At 46.5% G+C, this 13,965-nt stretch overlaps 1 protein-coding gene and 1 long non-coding RNA gene across 3 annotated transcripts in view; one reads left to right on the top strand and one right to left on the bottom strand.

Moving 5' to 3' along the window:
- LOC115098209 overlaps nt 1-12,554 on the top strand; it is a 33,097-nt gene extending 20,543 nt beyond the window's left edge. Inside the window, exons 2-3 of the long non-coding RNA XR_003858450.1 lie at nt 8,308-8,379; nt 12,422-12,554. This is a non-coding gene — a long non-coding RNA (uncharacterized LOC115098209). The remainder of the gene's footprint in view (nt 1-8,307; nt 8,380-12,421) is intronic.
- Nucleotides 1-13,965, bottom strand: part of KCNB1 (potassium voltage-gated channel subfamily B member 1) — a 293,763-nt gene that overhangs the window by 235,306 nt on the left and 44,492 nt on the right. The window lies entirely within an intron of this gene.

Raw genomic sequence — 13,965 nt, 5'->3', positions numbered from 1 at the left:
CCAAAACACCCCTAATTGCCAGAACTCAAAAAAATAACAATCTAGCAGGGTCATTTATCAAATAGCGTTATGGTGTTTTCGCATGCGTTAAGCACCTTTAACACATTCGAAAACCCTTTAACGCATGTGATAGCACCATAACGTATGGTGTGATGCAAATCAGAAAGAGAGGAGGAGTTAGGGGTGCTATGCATGGCTTTAATGCTGATTTTAGGAGAGAGAGAGAGAGAGAGTGAGTGAACGAGTGAGTGAGTGAGCGAGCGAAAGAGCACCTAGCCATAATGCCCTCACACTAGATGGGTATTTATATCTCTATAGGAGGCCCACCTAATAACTCAAGGTGAGGTTTAGGTATTAGTGTAGGGGGTTAGGGGCCACTCTGACATTCAAAGTGAGACTTACAAACAGAACAGTGCTCTCTTGTGAAGATTCAATGACCTTCAAAGTGAGGAAACTCACCCCAAGATGAGATTTGTGCAGTGTTCTCTCGACCTAGCTTGATGGACTCTCTACCTGGGTAACAGCAGATAGCGTCAGTTGGCAAAGAAGTTGCTGAAGAGGAGCTCTGAGGCCTGGGCTCTGGGCCTGAGTCAAAGCCCAGCCATCGGGATCCAGCCTCCAGGATGGGCCTTGGCTTTGGGCCTTTGCCTAGGCCAAGGCCCTGGTGTCAGAACCTAGCCTCTGGGCCAAGTCCTGGCATTAGGCCTGAATCCGGGCCCTGGTGTTGGGACCTGGCCTCCAGGCCGGGCTGCGGTGTTGGTCCTGGTCCCAATGCATGGGCCTAGGCCAAGGCCCATGCATTGGGACCAGGCCTCCGGGTCAGGCTTCGGCACTGGGCCAGGGCATAGTGTTGGATGTGGTAAGCATGGGCAGGCCTGGTGTGACCAGGTATGCACACCGTGCATTTACACGGGGCGGCATACCTGGGGGGCCGTGGCAGCAGGAGATGTTGCAGGGCTGCCAGCGGAACTCAACCCAGCAGGTGTCAAAAATGAGGAATGACCGTGAAGAGGCAGATCGGCCAAAATGGGGAAAATCCACGAAGAGAGGAGAGTCGCCAGAAGAGGTAAACCCACCAGCAGCCAAAAATGGGGAAAAGCTGTGAAGAGAGGAGAGTCGCCAGAAGAGGTAAACCCACCAGCAGCCAAAAATGGGGAAAAGCTGTGAAGAGAGGAGAGTCGCCAGTGGGATTCAACCTGCCGGTTGCCAAAAACGGGGAAAGGCCATGGCAGGGTTCCTTCTTCTCTGCGCACATGCATGCACAGATTCCCACTCCCATCGCAGGCAGTCCAGCGGGACTGAAGCAAACAAGTCCGTGGGGCCATGGTAGAGTTCATCCCATCACAACTTGAAGTGAAGAAGGAAGCCAGTTGAGGCAGTGGTGGAGCTCATCCCACCATGGTCTGAAGAAAAGAGGCCATGTGTTTGTGTCAGAGCTTGTGTGCATGTATGAATGTGTGTGCCTGTGAGAGCCTGTGTGTCACATATAGGCTCTCTCAGGCATGCACGCACGTCCATAATGTGTCCGTGGGGGAGAGATATTGTGTGTGTGTGTGTGTGTGTGTGTGTGTGTGTGCATAGGCATGTATATGAGAGAGGGAGTGTATGAGAGAATGAATGTCTTATTGTTTGTGTGGCCCTACCTCCCTCAATCCATGGTAATCTCAGGGTGACTTGAAATTAAAAGATCCCAGATATGGAGAGCAGGAGATTTTTTAGACCATACTAATTTTAATTATTGGATGTAATTTCATGTTTTTGTTGTTTTGAAATATTTTATTCTTTATATTGGGAATATTAGAACATTTTTTTATTCATCGGATGTATTGAAACACTTCATTGCTGTTTGGGAAATTGTGGATGTTCTATTTGTTAACAGGTTTGACATATTTATTCTTTTTATGAATATGATTTTACTACTATGATGTTTTATATTTCTTTATTTTATTATTTAATGTTTTATGAAAAATGGTAATGTTTCTGTTTTCCATTGAGGCTCTGCATATAAAGGCTGGCTTGTTATGGGGTTCCAGTTCAGTTCTCAGCATGTTTCTAATTATATTTTCTGGTCTCTTTATTCTCTATTTGGTCTGTGTTCTGCATGTGGCACCAAGGTGAAGTATTCTGCTACCATGTAATGTATCTGTAGGGATATATAGCAGTCTGGTTTGTTCTGTTTTCCTAATAGGAGGTGTATTGGTGTTCTAGGGCCTGGTGTAATATGTATAGTGTTGCTTTTTCATAACTAAGGCCTGGATTTATCAAAATGCACTAAATATCGCATGCAATAGAAAAAGGGGCGTGTTTTATGGTAATGGGCAGTTTATCGCAATTTGCACTAATACCTATACGAAGCGCTAAGATACCGCAAATTGCAATAACTTTTTTTGCACTTTGAGATAAGTGCCAAAATTGCGGTACTATCAGGGCCACTGAGGAGAGAGTGAGAGAGAGAGAGAGGCCTGGGCCACAGCGTTCGGCCTAGACCCAGGCCTTGGCCGAGGCATCGAGTCCAGGCCTCCAAGTCTGGACCTTGAGAAGGGCATAAGCTGAGGTCTTGGCAACCTACCGTGGCCTAAGGCCTATACAAGGCCAAGGCTTCCGGATCAGCTGGCCCCAATGCCTAGGCCCAGGCTGAAGCCTTGGCCTTGTTTTGGCTTAGGTCATGGAAGGTCTCTGTGACTTCAGCTTGGGCCCCACACAAGGCCCCAGCTTGGGCCAGGGCTTAGGCCTCATCTGCACATCTTCTCCAGACCGGGTAAATGGGAGCCAAGGAGAATCCTGGCCCCAGCATTTTTCCAGGTGGTCTTGATGGGTGGGGGCATGGGAGGCCCAGTTTCTCTCTTTTTTTCATTTTTGGGGGTTTTCTTCAATGTTTATTTCATTTTTTTAGACTAAAGAAATGAAATAAAACAAAATTTGTGAAGAAAAAGACCCCTAAAACAAAAATAAAAAACAAAATGAAATTATGCCGCCTTCCCACCCCTAATATTTTATTTGATTAAATTTATTTTCCTTCTATTTTTCATTGGCTTACTTGGGGTTTTTTTTTACATTTTGGATCACAGATTAAAACATCCAGCATCATAATATATTTAAAGACAAACTAATCATACAAACATAAACATCAGAACAGAAATACAATTATACAAAAGAATACCTGAACATAACAGATAAGAAAATCATGAAACCATCAAGAATTTAAATACCGCCCCACAATACTTAAGCGCTTAAGGGGAAAGCCTGCTGAAAATAATAAGCCTTTCATTTTTTCTGAAAACCTTGGCAATTCCACACTATGAGAAAGAGCATTTCTCATATTGTGGGCGTGGGATAAACACTGTGGGGCGGATTTTAAAAGGCCCGTGCGCGTAAATCCTTCCGGATTTACGTGCGCAGGGCCCTCGCGCGCCGGCGCGCCTAGTTTGCATAGGCCGCCGGCGCGCGTAAAGCCCCAGGACGCGCGTAAGTCCCAGGGCTTTCGAAAAGGGGAGGGAGGGGGCATGCCGCGGCGTTTCGGGGGCGGGCCCGGGGGCGTGGCGCCGGCCCGGGGGCGTGGGAGAGGCCTCCGGACCAGCCCCCGGGACCGGAGGACGGAGTGGGGCTGCCGGCCGACGCGCACAAAGTTACGCCTGCTGAAAGCAGGCGTAACTTTGCCGACAAAGGTGGGGGGGGGGGGGGGGGGAAGGTGGGGGGGAGGGCGAAGAAAAATTCCCTCTGAGGCCGCTCCGAAATCGGAGCGGCCTCGAAGGGAACAGGCAGGCCGCACTGGGCTCAGCGCGCGCAGGTTGCACAAATGTGCACCCCCTTGCGCGCGCCGACCCCGGATTTTATAAGATACGCGCGGCTACACGCGTATCTTATAAAATCCATCGTACTTTTGTTCGCGCTTGCGCAAGTATTTAAAATCTGCCCCTGTGGATCCATAAAGTCTAGAGGACGTGAATGAAGAGTGGGTGGCTCGCGGGAATGACGGCTACTACCTGGAGATAATACCCTTATTCAATAAACATACACACGGTTAATGAGACTCCAACATTGCTCTAATCTTCAACGGCAAGAGGAAATGTGGAAAAAAGGATTTGCATTCACAAAAAAGCAGGAAGTAGCTTGCTTGTTACAGCGGTTACTACCCCAAACCAAATAAGCCTGATATTTCATTTTCAATGCATATCCAGCATAGCTCTCTGCTTCAATGGCAGGGGAGAAAGACCAATACTTCACACATATCCAGCATAGCTCTCTGCTTCAACGGCAGGGGGAATGAAGAAAAGTGGATCTATATACAGACAACAACCAGCAAGGACTGAATTACATTGTCTGGGTAAACAAATAAGCATGGGTGTAGCTTGCTTATTGCGGCGGTTACTACCCCTAAGCTAGATATTTCACTTAGATGTAGTTCCAACACTGCTCTCTACATTAATGGTGGGGGTGGAAGGAAAATAGAACCAAAAGGTTACTAAGAGTCAAGAGAAACAGATAAGTATGAGAAAAAAAAAAAAGTGTGAAGCTTGCTGGGCAGACTGGATGGGCCGTTTGGTCTTCTTCTGCCGTCATTCCTATGTTTCTATAATGTTGGGCCGATTACCGCAAAGGCTCGGCTGCATGTCTCAACTGAACATGTTTTTGCCATTGGTACCATCAATCGATCACAAACTCTATGCAAGCACATGAAGCATCAAGAATCTTACCAAGCACTGAGAGAGCTCCATGTTAAAACATTTTATAGACCAAGGTAATCAAGTAGTTCTCTGTTCCACAGGCAGCCAATCAAGTTTGTATCAAACCGGGGTGATACGATCTCTTACAGGAGAAGTGGTAATAAGGCATGCCAGGTACTTGTGACCTGGCTTGGCCACTGTTGGAAACAGGATGCTGGGCTTGGTGGACCTTTGGTCTGACCCAGTATGGCATGTTCTTATGTTCTATAAAACTTGCAACACCCTTAGCTGATGCTTGTTGATATTTATTTCCACTTTATTTTATGCGAGATGTTAAGAGAATTCCTCACGTCCTATGTAAGCCTTTAAACCCTTAGCTCTTTACATCAAACTGGCGGTGGACCTTTGTTGTCGGTCATTTCTATAGCGGGTAATGGAGGCTCTGGAACAAACTAATCTGTCGCTGTAGCCCAAAACAGACCATAGAGCACATTATTACCTTGGGATGCCCCAGAAGATCAGTTGAAAGCTGGAGAGCTCAGAATGACTCAGGACAGCATTGCAGTAAGGTGATGTTGTCAGTCATCCAATAAAAGTGCAACTTCAGGCAAAATAAAGGCATGTTAGGACATTAATAAAACAAGATTCCGCTGGGAAATAAAAAAAAGTTGAAGAAATTTTTACCAATAGTTTATGACACCCCGTTTTCAGCAAGATGTGACTAAGATCTAAATGTCCATTAAATAATTCTCATCTGTCTCTCTCTTATGGCTAAGATTAATGTCGCTCACTTCTCCTAGGTAGGCTGTTGATTTTGGTCTAGATTTATTGGTAGGAGGAGGAGGAAAAGTGAGGGAGAGGTAAAGATACAGTTAAGGAATCCTTTAACTTTCAGCACAGGATTATTTCAAAGGATCACCCTTTGCAGTTTGTTGCGACCGTCGCTGCTCGACGCCCTCACTCCGCCCTCTTTACCTCTGTGGCGACTCCCTCCGGGGTCTGATGGACGGCTGGCTGCTGCGGCGTCTCCATGCCGTCTCCGGACCGGCTCAACGTTGCAGATCCGCCATGTTGCCTGAAGACTTAGGGCATGGGTACGCGTGCTCTGACTGAAGTACCAGCAAGAGCGCGAACCTCAGGGGCGACCCCCTGAGATGACGTCATCTGCTTCCAATATTTAAAGGTCTCTGATATCGCTAACAAACTGACAGGCCGATACAGTAAGGTGCGGTAGAAAGAGGTGCGTTAGAGCCGGGCGCACCCGCGTTTGCCGCACGCACAGTTCGGATCACATACCGCTTGATACTCTATTTAAATGGCATGCAAATGCAAGCCGCGTCCATGAAGTGCAATCCATTTTACTGGATTGCGCTGGTACCTGCCATTTCAAATGACAGGTACCAGGAAGTGGATCCCAACTTTAACCAAAAGAAAACCTAAAAACCTAAAATCCCCTCCTCCCGAAGCAAGGGCGCAGGGCGAAAATGACTCGACATGTAAAGATTTGTGAATAAGTGTAACCAAAGTAAACTTACTTTTTCTTTCTTTCAGCCCTCTCTGCCCTTCTCCGGAGGCGCGCACCGCGGCTCCCCTGCCTCCCGAGAGCAGCCGGCGGCGAAAGCGGCTTCCAGCGGCCCCCGCCGGCGAAGATGGACGAACGCACGCCCGTACTGCATGGGCGCTCAAGCCAACGAAAGCACATGAACGAGCGTGCGTGACGTCACGGCGTACGTTCATACGCTTTCGCTGACTTGGGGGCCCGTCAATTTGGGCGCTCAAGCCAGCGAAGCGTATGAACGTACGCCGTGACGTCACGCACGCCCGTTCATGTGCTTTCGCTGGCTTGAGCACCCGTGCACTGCCGGCGGGGGCCGCTGGAAGCCGCTTTTGCCGCCGGCTGCCCCCGGGAGGCAGGGGAGCCGCGGTGCGCGCCTCCGGAGGAGGGCAGAGAGGGCAGAAAGAAAGAAAAGTAAGTTAACTTTGGTTACACTTATTCACAATACTTTACATGTCGAGTCGCTTTTTGCCCTGCTTCAGGAGGAGGGGATTTTAGGTTTTCTTTGGTTAAAGTTGCTTCGGGAGGAGGGGAGAGAGGACTGGGGCTGCCCCGGAGACCGGCACCCATGGACGCGACCAGGGCAGGTGAGCGGGGGCTGGGGGAAAGTTTGCCGTCTACCCTTACCCCTGCCTCTAACGCAAGGGTAGGGGTAGGCGGTAAATTAGCAGGTTAAAGGCGCGGCAAAACGGCAGGGTAAAAAGGAGATAGTCGGGGCACACGTTACTGAATGGGAGGGAATAGCTAATCCGATCGTTTATATCTCATATACATGCCGCGGGCGGAAAGGGTTACCCGTTGATTTAAAGAGACGGTAAGAATGGGTTAAAGGGGATAGTGAATCGCGGGTTGGACTAACGCGGCCAAATTGTGAGTAGAAAGCGGGTTAGAAGCAGGGTAACCGCGGCCGCACTTTACTGTATTGGCCTGTGAGTTAGCAAGGATTAGCTAAGGATTCGCTAAGGACTCGCTTTGGCTATCCAAGCTACTCTGCCTCCTCAGACTTACCAGAGGTACCCGCTCCTCGGGGGCCTCGCTCTTTTCTTTATTTCAGATTACGATAGGAACCGGTACTCGCTCCTCGAGAGCCCATGTTCCTGGACACTCTGAAGATTCTCTACTGCCTGGAAGCTATCGCTGCTACAAACAATTGTGAGTTACCATCGCTCTCTCAGAGCTTTGCCTGGAACCAGGTACTCGCTCCTCGAGGGCCTAAAGCTTTCCAGCACCTGAGCTCCCTTGAGACCTTATGTGAGTTTTGTCATCTAGTTCTGTTTATGAACTCTGCCTACTCACTTTCTACAGTTTCTCAACAGCTCAGCCATTCTGGATCGCTGTTCCAGTACCTGAGGGACTACAGCCCTGCCGGGCATATCAGCTCACTACTGCCACCTCTGGTGGTTTCAAAAACCTGTTTAATAAAAAAACTAATGTGTGTGTCTCCATACTCAAGCCTAGCCGGTGGTCCCGGCTAGGCTTGAGTATGGAGACAGACACACATTAGTTCTGTCTCCATACTCTGGGCCACCCCTATAGTAGTGGGTGGCCCAGAGATCCACCCACTACTATATCAGAATTACACCTGAACAGATTGCTAAACTCCTCCCTCTTCAGGAGCCCGCAACACAGATTCATTACAGATTGCTCCTCCTATCTGATTGTTCCTCCCATCCAGCATCAGATCAATAACAGATTGCTAACTCCTCACGGAGAACATAACACAGTTGGATTGGGAAACTCAATGGCACATTGGAAATTAAGACAAAAACACAGGAAGCCACTGCTGTTTCTCGTAAACTGAACGTGATTCAAATGTACAATGTAACGAGAAACTTCAAAAGATGGTACAATTGACCACTGCCTTTCAGTAGCACTTTTGTATAGAACCGCAAGCAACTCATGACAAAAAAAAAAAAAAAGCATAATCAAATGACAGATGTGCAACATGCCCAGGCTATAATCTCATAGGTCCCGGTTATGCTATTCTAAATTGTGTTCAAACTCACTTTGCCTTGTGTAACTTTCATAAATATCAGCCTCACCAGACACATCTTATTTCATTGTTTATTGTGCTTTATATGTCCTTAGGCACTGAGCCACACAATCAAATACCCTCGGAGTAATAATAGTAATCAGAATGAAAGAGAACCTGCTCTCGCAGTAAGTCACAGCTGTGTCTTTCTCTCTCTGTCATGTTTGTGATTAGACAATTGCTGGGAACGTGTTACTTTCTCGCCTTAACTCCTGTGGCTTTGTGCGGAAAAGCTATATTTTTCTCCAGTAGGAAAATGATGCTTTCTAAGGCATGTGCATGTTACATTACATTCCTTTGTGGGTCCCTATTCACTAAGAATTATTCCCAGAAGTACAATATTAAAGTAAAACCTTTTCAAAAAGGTTGGTACCTTAATCAGACAATAAAAAAAACAGATTGGATAGAAACATAGAAATGACGGCAGAAAAGGACCAAACAGTCCATCCAGTCTGCCTAGCAAGCTTATCAAAAGTATCAGGCTTATTGGTCAAGGGCATCAACAGCCGCATCAGCAAGTTATCCCTACTTCGACTTGTTTTCCCAGACCCCAAAATCCAGTGTCCTCGTTGGCTGCTGTCTGAGTCCGATCCCCCCCCCGCCCTTTTTCCCCCCCTATCGTTATAACAAAGAGCAATATTAGAGCTGTATCAACACCATGAAGGCCCACTGGCCAAGGGTAGCAACTGCCATACAGCAAGTTATCCCCATGCACTTCCCTCTTCATTTCTTTCTTTTAGTCCCTAGGGATCCACATGTTTATCCCATGCCCCTTTGAAATCTTTCACCATTTTTATGTACACCACCTCTTCTGGAAGGGCATTCTAGGCATCCACCACCCTCTCCGTGAAGAAAGATTTCCTGATGTTGGTTCTGAGTCTTCCTCCCTGGAGTTTCATTTCGTGACCCCTTGTTCTACTAATTTCTTTCCAACTGAGAAGGTTGTTGATTGTGCATCATTAAGACCTTTCAGGTATCTGAAGGTCTGTATCATATCTCCCCTGCACCTCCTCTCCTCCAGGGTATTCATATTTAGGTCCTTCAACCTCTCCTCATAAATCATTTGATAGAGACCCCCCACTATTTTTGTCACCCTTCTCTGGACATCCTGTCTCTATCCCTTTTGAGATACAGTCTCCAGAACTAAACACAATACTCCAGGTGAGGCCTCACCAGGGAACTGTACAAGAGGATTATCACCTCTTTTTTCTTACTAATTATTCCTCTCTCTATACAGCCCAGCACTCTTCTGGCTTTAGCTTTGTCACATTGCTTCGCCATCTTCAGATCACTAGACACTATCACCCCAAGGTCCCTCTCTTGCTCCGTGCACAACAGCCCTTCATGCTCTATCACATACATCTCTTTTAGATTACCACACCCCAGGTGCATGTCTCTGCACTTCTTGGCACTGAATCCCATTTCCCATGTCTTCGACCACCATTCAAGCTTCCTTAAATCACATATCATTCTCTCTACACCTTCCGGCATGTCCACTCTGTTGCAGATCTTAGTATCATCCGCAAATAGACAAACCTTACCTTCTTTGTCGCTCACAAAGATATTGAACAGAACCGGTCCTAACACCGATCCTTGTGGCACTCCGCTTAACCCCATTCTCTCTTCAGAGTAGGTTCCTTTTACCATCACACACTGCCTTCTATCCGTCAACTAGTTTGTAATCCACTCCAACACCTTTGCGTTTACTCCCAAGCTTCTCATTTTATTCATAAGCCTCCAGTGCGGGACTGTATCAAAAGCTTTGCTGAAATCCAAGTAGATCACATCGAGCATTCTTCCTTGATCCAATTCTTTAGTCACCCAATCAAGAAAATCAGATTAGTCTGACAGGACCTTCCCCCCTGGTGATTCCATGCTGCCTCGGGTTGAGCAGCCCTCCGGATTGTAGATAGTTCACTATCCTTTCCTTCAGCAGAGTCTCCATTAATTTTACCACCACTGAGTGAGGCTAACTGGCCTGTAATTTCCATCCTCCTCTCTGCTCCCACTCTTGGGAAGCAGGACCACCACCGCTCTTCTCCAATCTTGTGGCACCACTCCCATTTCCAGGGATCTAATGACAGGTCTTGTAGCGGACTTGCTAGCACATCTCTGAGCTCCCTCTATCATATCCCCCCCCCCTCTGCCGTCTCTTCTCCAAGCTGAAAAGTCTTTCCTCATAGGGGAGCTGTTCCATTCCCTTTATCAATTTGGTCGCCCTTCTCTGTACCTTCTCCATCGCAACTATATCTTTTTTGAGATGCGGCGACCAGAATTGTACACAGTATTCAAGGTGCGGTCTCAACATGGAGCGATACAGAGGCATTATGACATTTTCCGTTTTATTAACCATTCCCTTTCTAATAATTCCCAACATTCTGTTTGCTTTTAAATGTGTTATCCACTATGATGCCTAGATCTCTTTCTTGGGTGGTAGCAACTAGGGATGTGAATCATTTTTCTGACGATTGAAAAAATATCGGAAGATATTTTCAAACTCGTCAGAATTCGGGGGGCCCCCCGAACCCGATAGGAAAACCCCACAAAATTTTTCGTGGGGGTTCTCTTATCGTTTTGGGGGTGGGAAGAAAGGACACTTAAAAATAAACCCCAAACCCACCCCGACCCTTGTAATTCTTTCACATTCCCCACCCTCCCGACCCCGTCCAAATTTTTAAAGTACCTGGTGATCCAGCAGGGGTCCCGGGAGTGATCTCCCGTTCTCGGGCCGACGGCTGCCACTAACCAAAATGGCGCCGATGGCCCTTTGCCCTTAGTATGTGACAGGGTATCTGTGCCATTGGCCGGCCCGCACTCTCAGGACCCTCGCTGGACCATCAGATTTGGGAGGCAAGACTTGCCTTGGGTTAAGCCATGCTGACTTTGTTCTATTAAACCATGTCTTTCTATATGTTCTGTGATTTTGATATTTAGAGCACTTTCCACTATTTTTCCTGGCACTGAAGTCAGGCTAACCGGTCTGTAGTTTCCCGGATCACCCCTGGAGCCCTTTTTAAATATTGGGGTTACATTAGCCACCCTCCAGTCTTCAGGTACAATGGATGATTTTAATGATAGGTTACCAATTTTTACTAATACGTCTGAAATTTCATTTTTTAATTCCTTCAGAACTCTGGGGTGTATACCATCCGATCCAGGTGATTTACTACTCTTCAGTTTGTCAATCAGGCCTATCACATCTTCTAAGTTCACCGTGATTTGGTTCAGTCCATCTGAATCATTACCCATGAAAACCTTCTCCGGTACGGGTACCTCCCCAACATCCTCTTCAGTAAATACCAAAGCAAAGAAATCATTTAATCTTTCCGCGATGGCCTTATCTTCTCTAAGTGCCCCTTTAACCTCTCGATCATCTGACTCCCTCACAGGCTTTGTGCTTCGGATATATTTTTAAAAAGTTTTTACTGTGAGTTTTTGCCTCTATGGCCAACTTCTTTTCAAATTATCTCTTAGCTTATCTTATCAATGTCTTACATTTAACTTGCCAGCGCTTATGCATTATCCAATTTTCTTCTGTTGGATCCTTCTTCCAATTTTTGAATGAAGATTTTTTTTTAGCTAAAATAGCTTCTTTCACCTCCCCTTTTAACCATGCCGGTAATCGTTTTGCCTTCTTTCCACCTTTCTTAATGTGTGGAATACAGCTGGACTGTGCTTCTAGGATGGTTTAGCAGGAGAGCCGTAGATTTGCTTACTGTCCCCCCTTCCAGTCATTAATTCAAATTTGATCATATTATGATCACTATTGCAAGCGGCCCCACCACCATTACCTCTCTCATCAAATCCTGTGCTCCACTGAGAATTACATCTAAAATTGCTCCCTCTCTCGTCGGTTCCTGAACCAACTGCTCCATAAAGCTATCATTTATTCCATCCAGGAACGTTATCTCTCTAGCGTGACCCGATGATACATTTACCCAGTCAATATTGGGGTAATTGAAATCTGAGCTGAGCGGTCCCACGTGGTTTGCTCTCCTGTTTTGGCGCCTTAATCAGCTTTAAATACCTGTCAGTGTTTAAGGGTAGTGCGCTCCCTGTCACTTCTAAGTATTCGTGCTGTCAGGTATGTTATGATGTTATGCACTGTTGGATGTTATGTTCGGTTATAAGTCCTGCTTTGTTGTCCTGATGTATATTTATCTTTTACAGCTTTTCTATGAATCCCTATTGGCGAGCCCTCCCGATGCAGCCCACGGCGAAACACGGGTACCGTGTCGGGGGACGCCATTAAGCTTTTGCCTGTATAAATCAGAGGAGTTGCCATATTGAAGAATTAAAAAACAAGTATTTATACACCTTCTGCGAGTGTTTTGTCAGGATTGAACCTCTTGTCTGCACTTGTGTATTCTGCGGTAATTGAAATCTCCCATTATTACCGCACTACCAATTTGGTTAGCTTCCCTAATTTCTCTTAGCATTTCACTGTCCGTCTTGATTGCTTTCTTTGTCTCCCTCAGTTTCACCAGATATTCTTCCTCTTGTGTTCCTCTTTTTTGGATCCTTTATATTTCTCGAACACTGTTCTTTTTACTTTTATTTTATCAGCCACCTCCTTTGATGATAAACCAGTTGGGTTATCAGTAGTCCTCATTCTTGACAGCTACAAAGAGTTTTTTAATGCAGAAAGGGGTTGACTTTGAAGTGCTTTGCAGGCATGAAACCCTGACTTATGCGTGTGGGTGAAAATATGCATGAAACCCAAATTCACCTATGCTTTTATCTGCAGTAGGAAGAGCTGTTCCAGTGAGCAGAGTTGGTGGTGGTGGGGGGAGGGGTTTGTGGGAAAAAGATTCTCACACACACACACTTTTCTATTTTCAATATTATGTGCAAAATTCTCCAAACACAAAAGCAAGTGTAACTTTGTGTGCATCTGTCGGCACGTATTCTGGAGACATGCGCAGATTTTCAATATGGAATTTGAGCGAAAGTCTGCAGATTAAAATTGCCTACAGATATTAGCCCTAAGTGGCCAGGTACAAAACTATCCTCAGAAAGAAGCAGTGTTGGGGGAGAGAGAGAGAGAGAGCTGGGACCGCGAGGTGAGGAGAAGGGACTCTGGTCCTACTTGAATTTCCTCTTAATCTTACCTGTTTGGAAGCTTCTTGCAGAGACGTTTTTCCCTTGCCTGAGTTCCTTTCTGCCCGTCGCGCCGCTGATGTCATCAGGGGCGGGACCGGTAAGGACAAAATCGGCCCCCCATGCGGCGCACAGACGACGCCAGCATGGTGCCGAAGCCACGCGCGGCTTTGCCTGGACTGAATCCATGCCTAAAAACTTCTTATTGAAATAAGACCTCCATGAAGTCACTTTGTGAGTAAGCTGTAATATCTTCTCTCTCTCAACCCCTATATTGTTAACCGTTGAAGGTCTAAATTGAGATATATACACAAAGGAGAGGTAGTTTTTGAAATGATAATGCCTCATACCAAACGAAAGGCCCGAGTAAGGGAGGTTATATCCTCATCTCCCTTACCAGGCTCAACTCAATCCCATATTCCATCATTCTTTCTGGCAACAACAACCACTAATCCGTAGGACAGGGCCGCGTTAGAAACAGATTTAGAAACAGATTTAGAGCGAAAATCTGTTGCTTTGGCCGAAGCTATCTCTTTGAGCCCCGGAGCTCCCAATATCCCATCCCCACCAACAGTCCTACAAGATAAAATTGATGATATAATATTTCCTGATAA

This window comes from Rhinatrema bivittatum, chromosome 8, assembly GCF_901001135.1.
Source record: "Rhinatrema bivittatum chromosome 8, aRhiBiv1.1, whole genome shotgun sequence".
In the NCBI taxonomy this organism is placed as follows: Eukaryota; Metazoa; Chordata; class Amphibia; order Gymnophiona; family Rhinatrematidae; genus Rhinatrema; species Rhinatrema bivittatum.
This window is presented reverse-complemented; position numbering and strand designations above follow the sequence as displayed.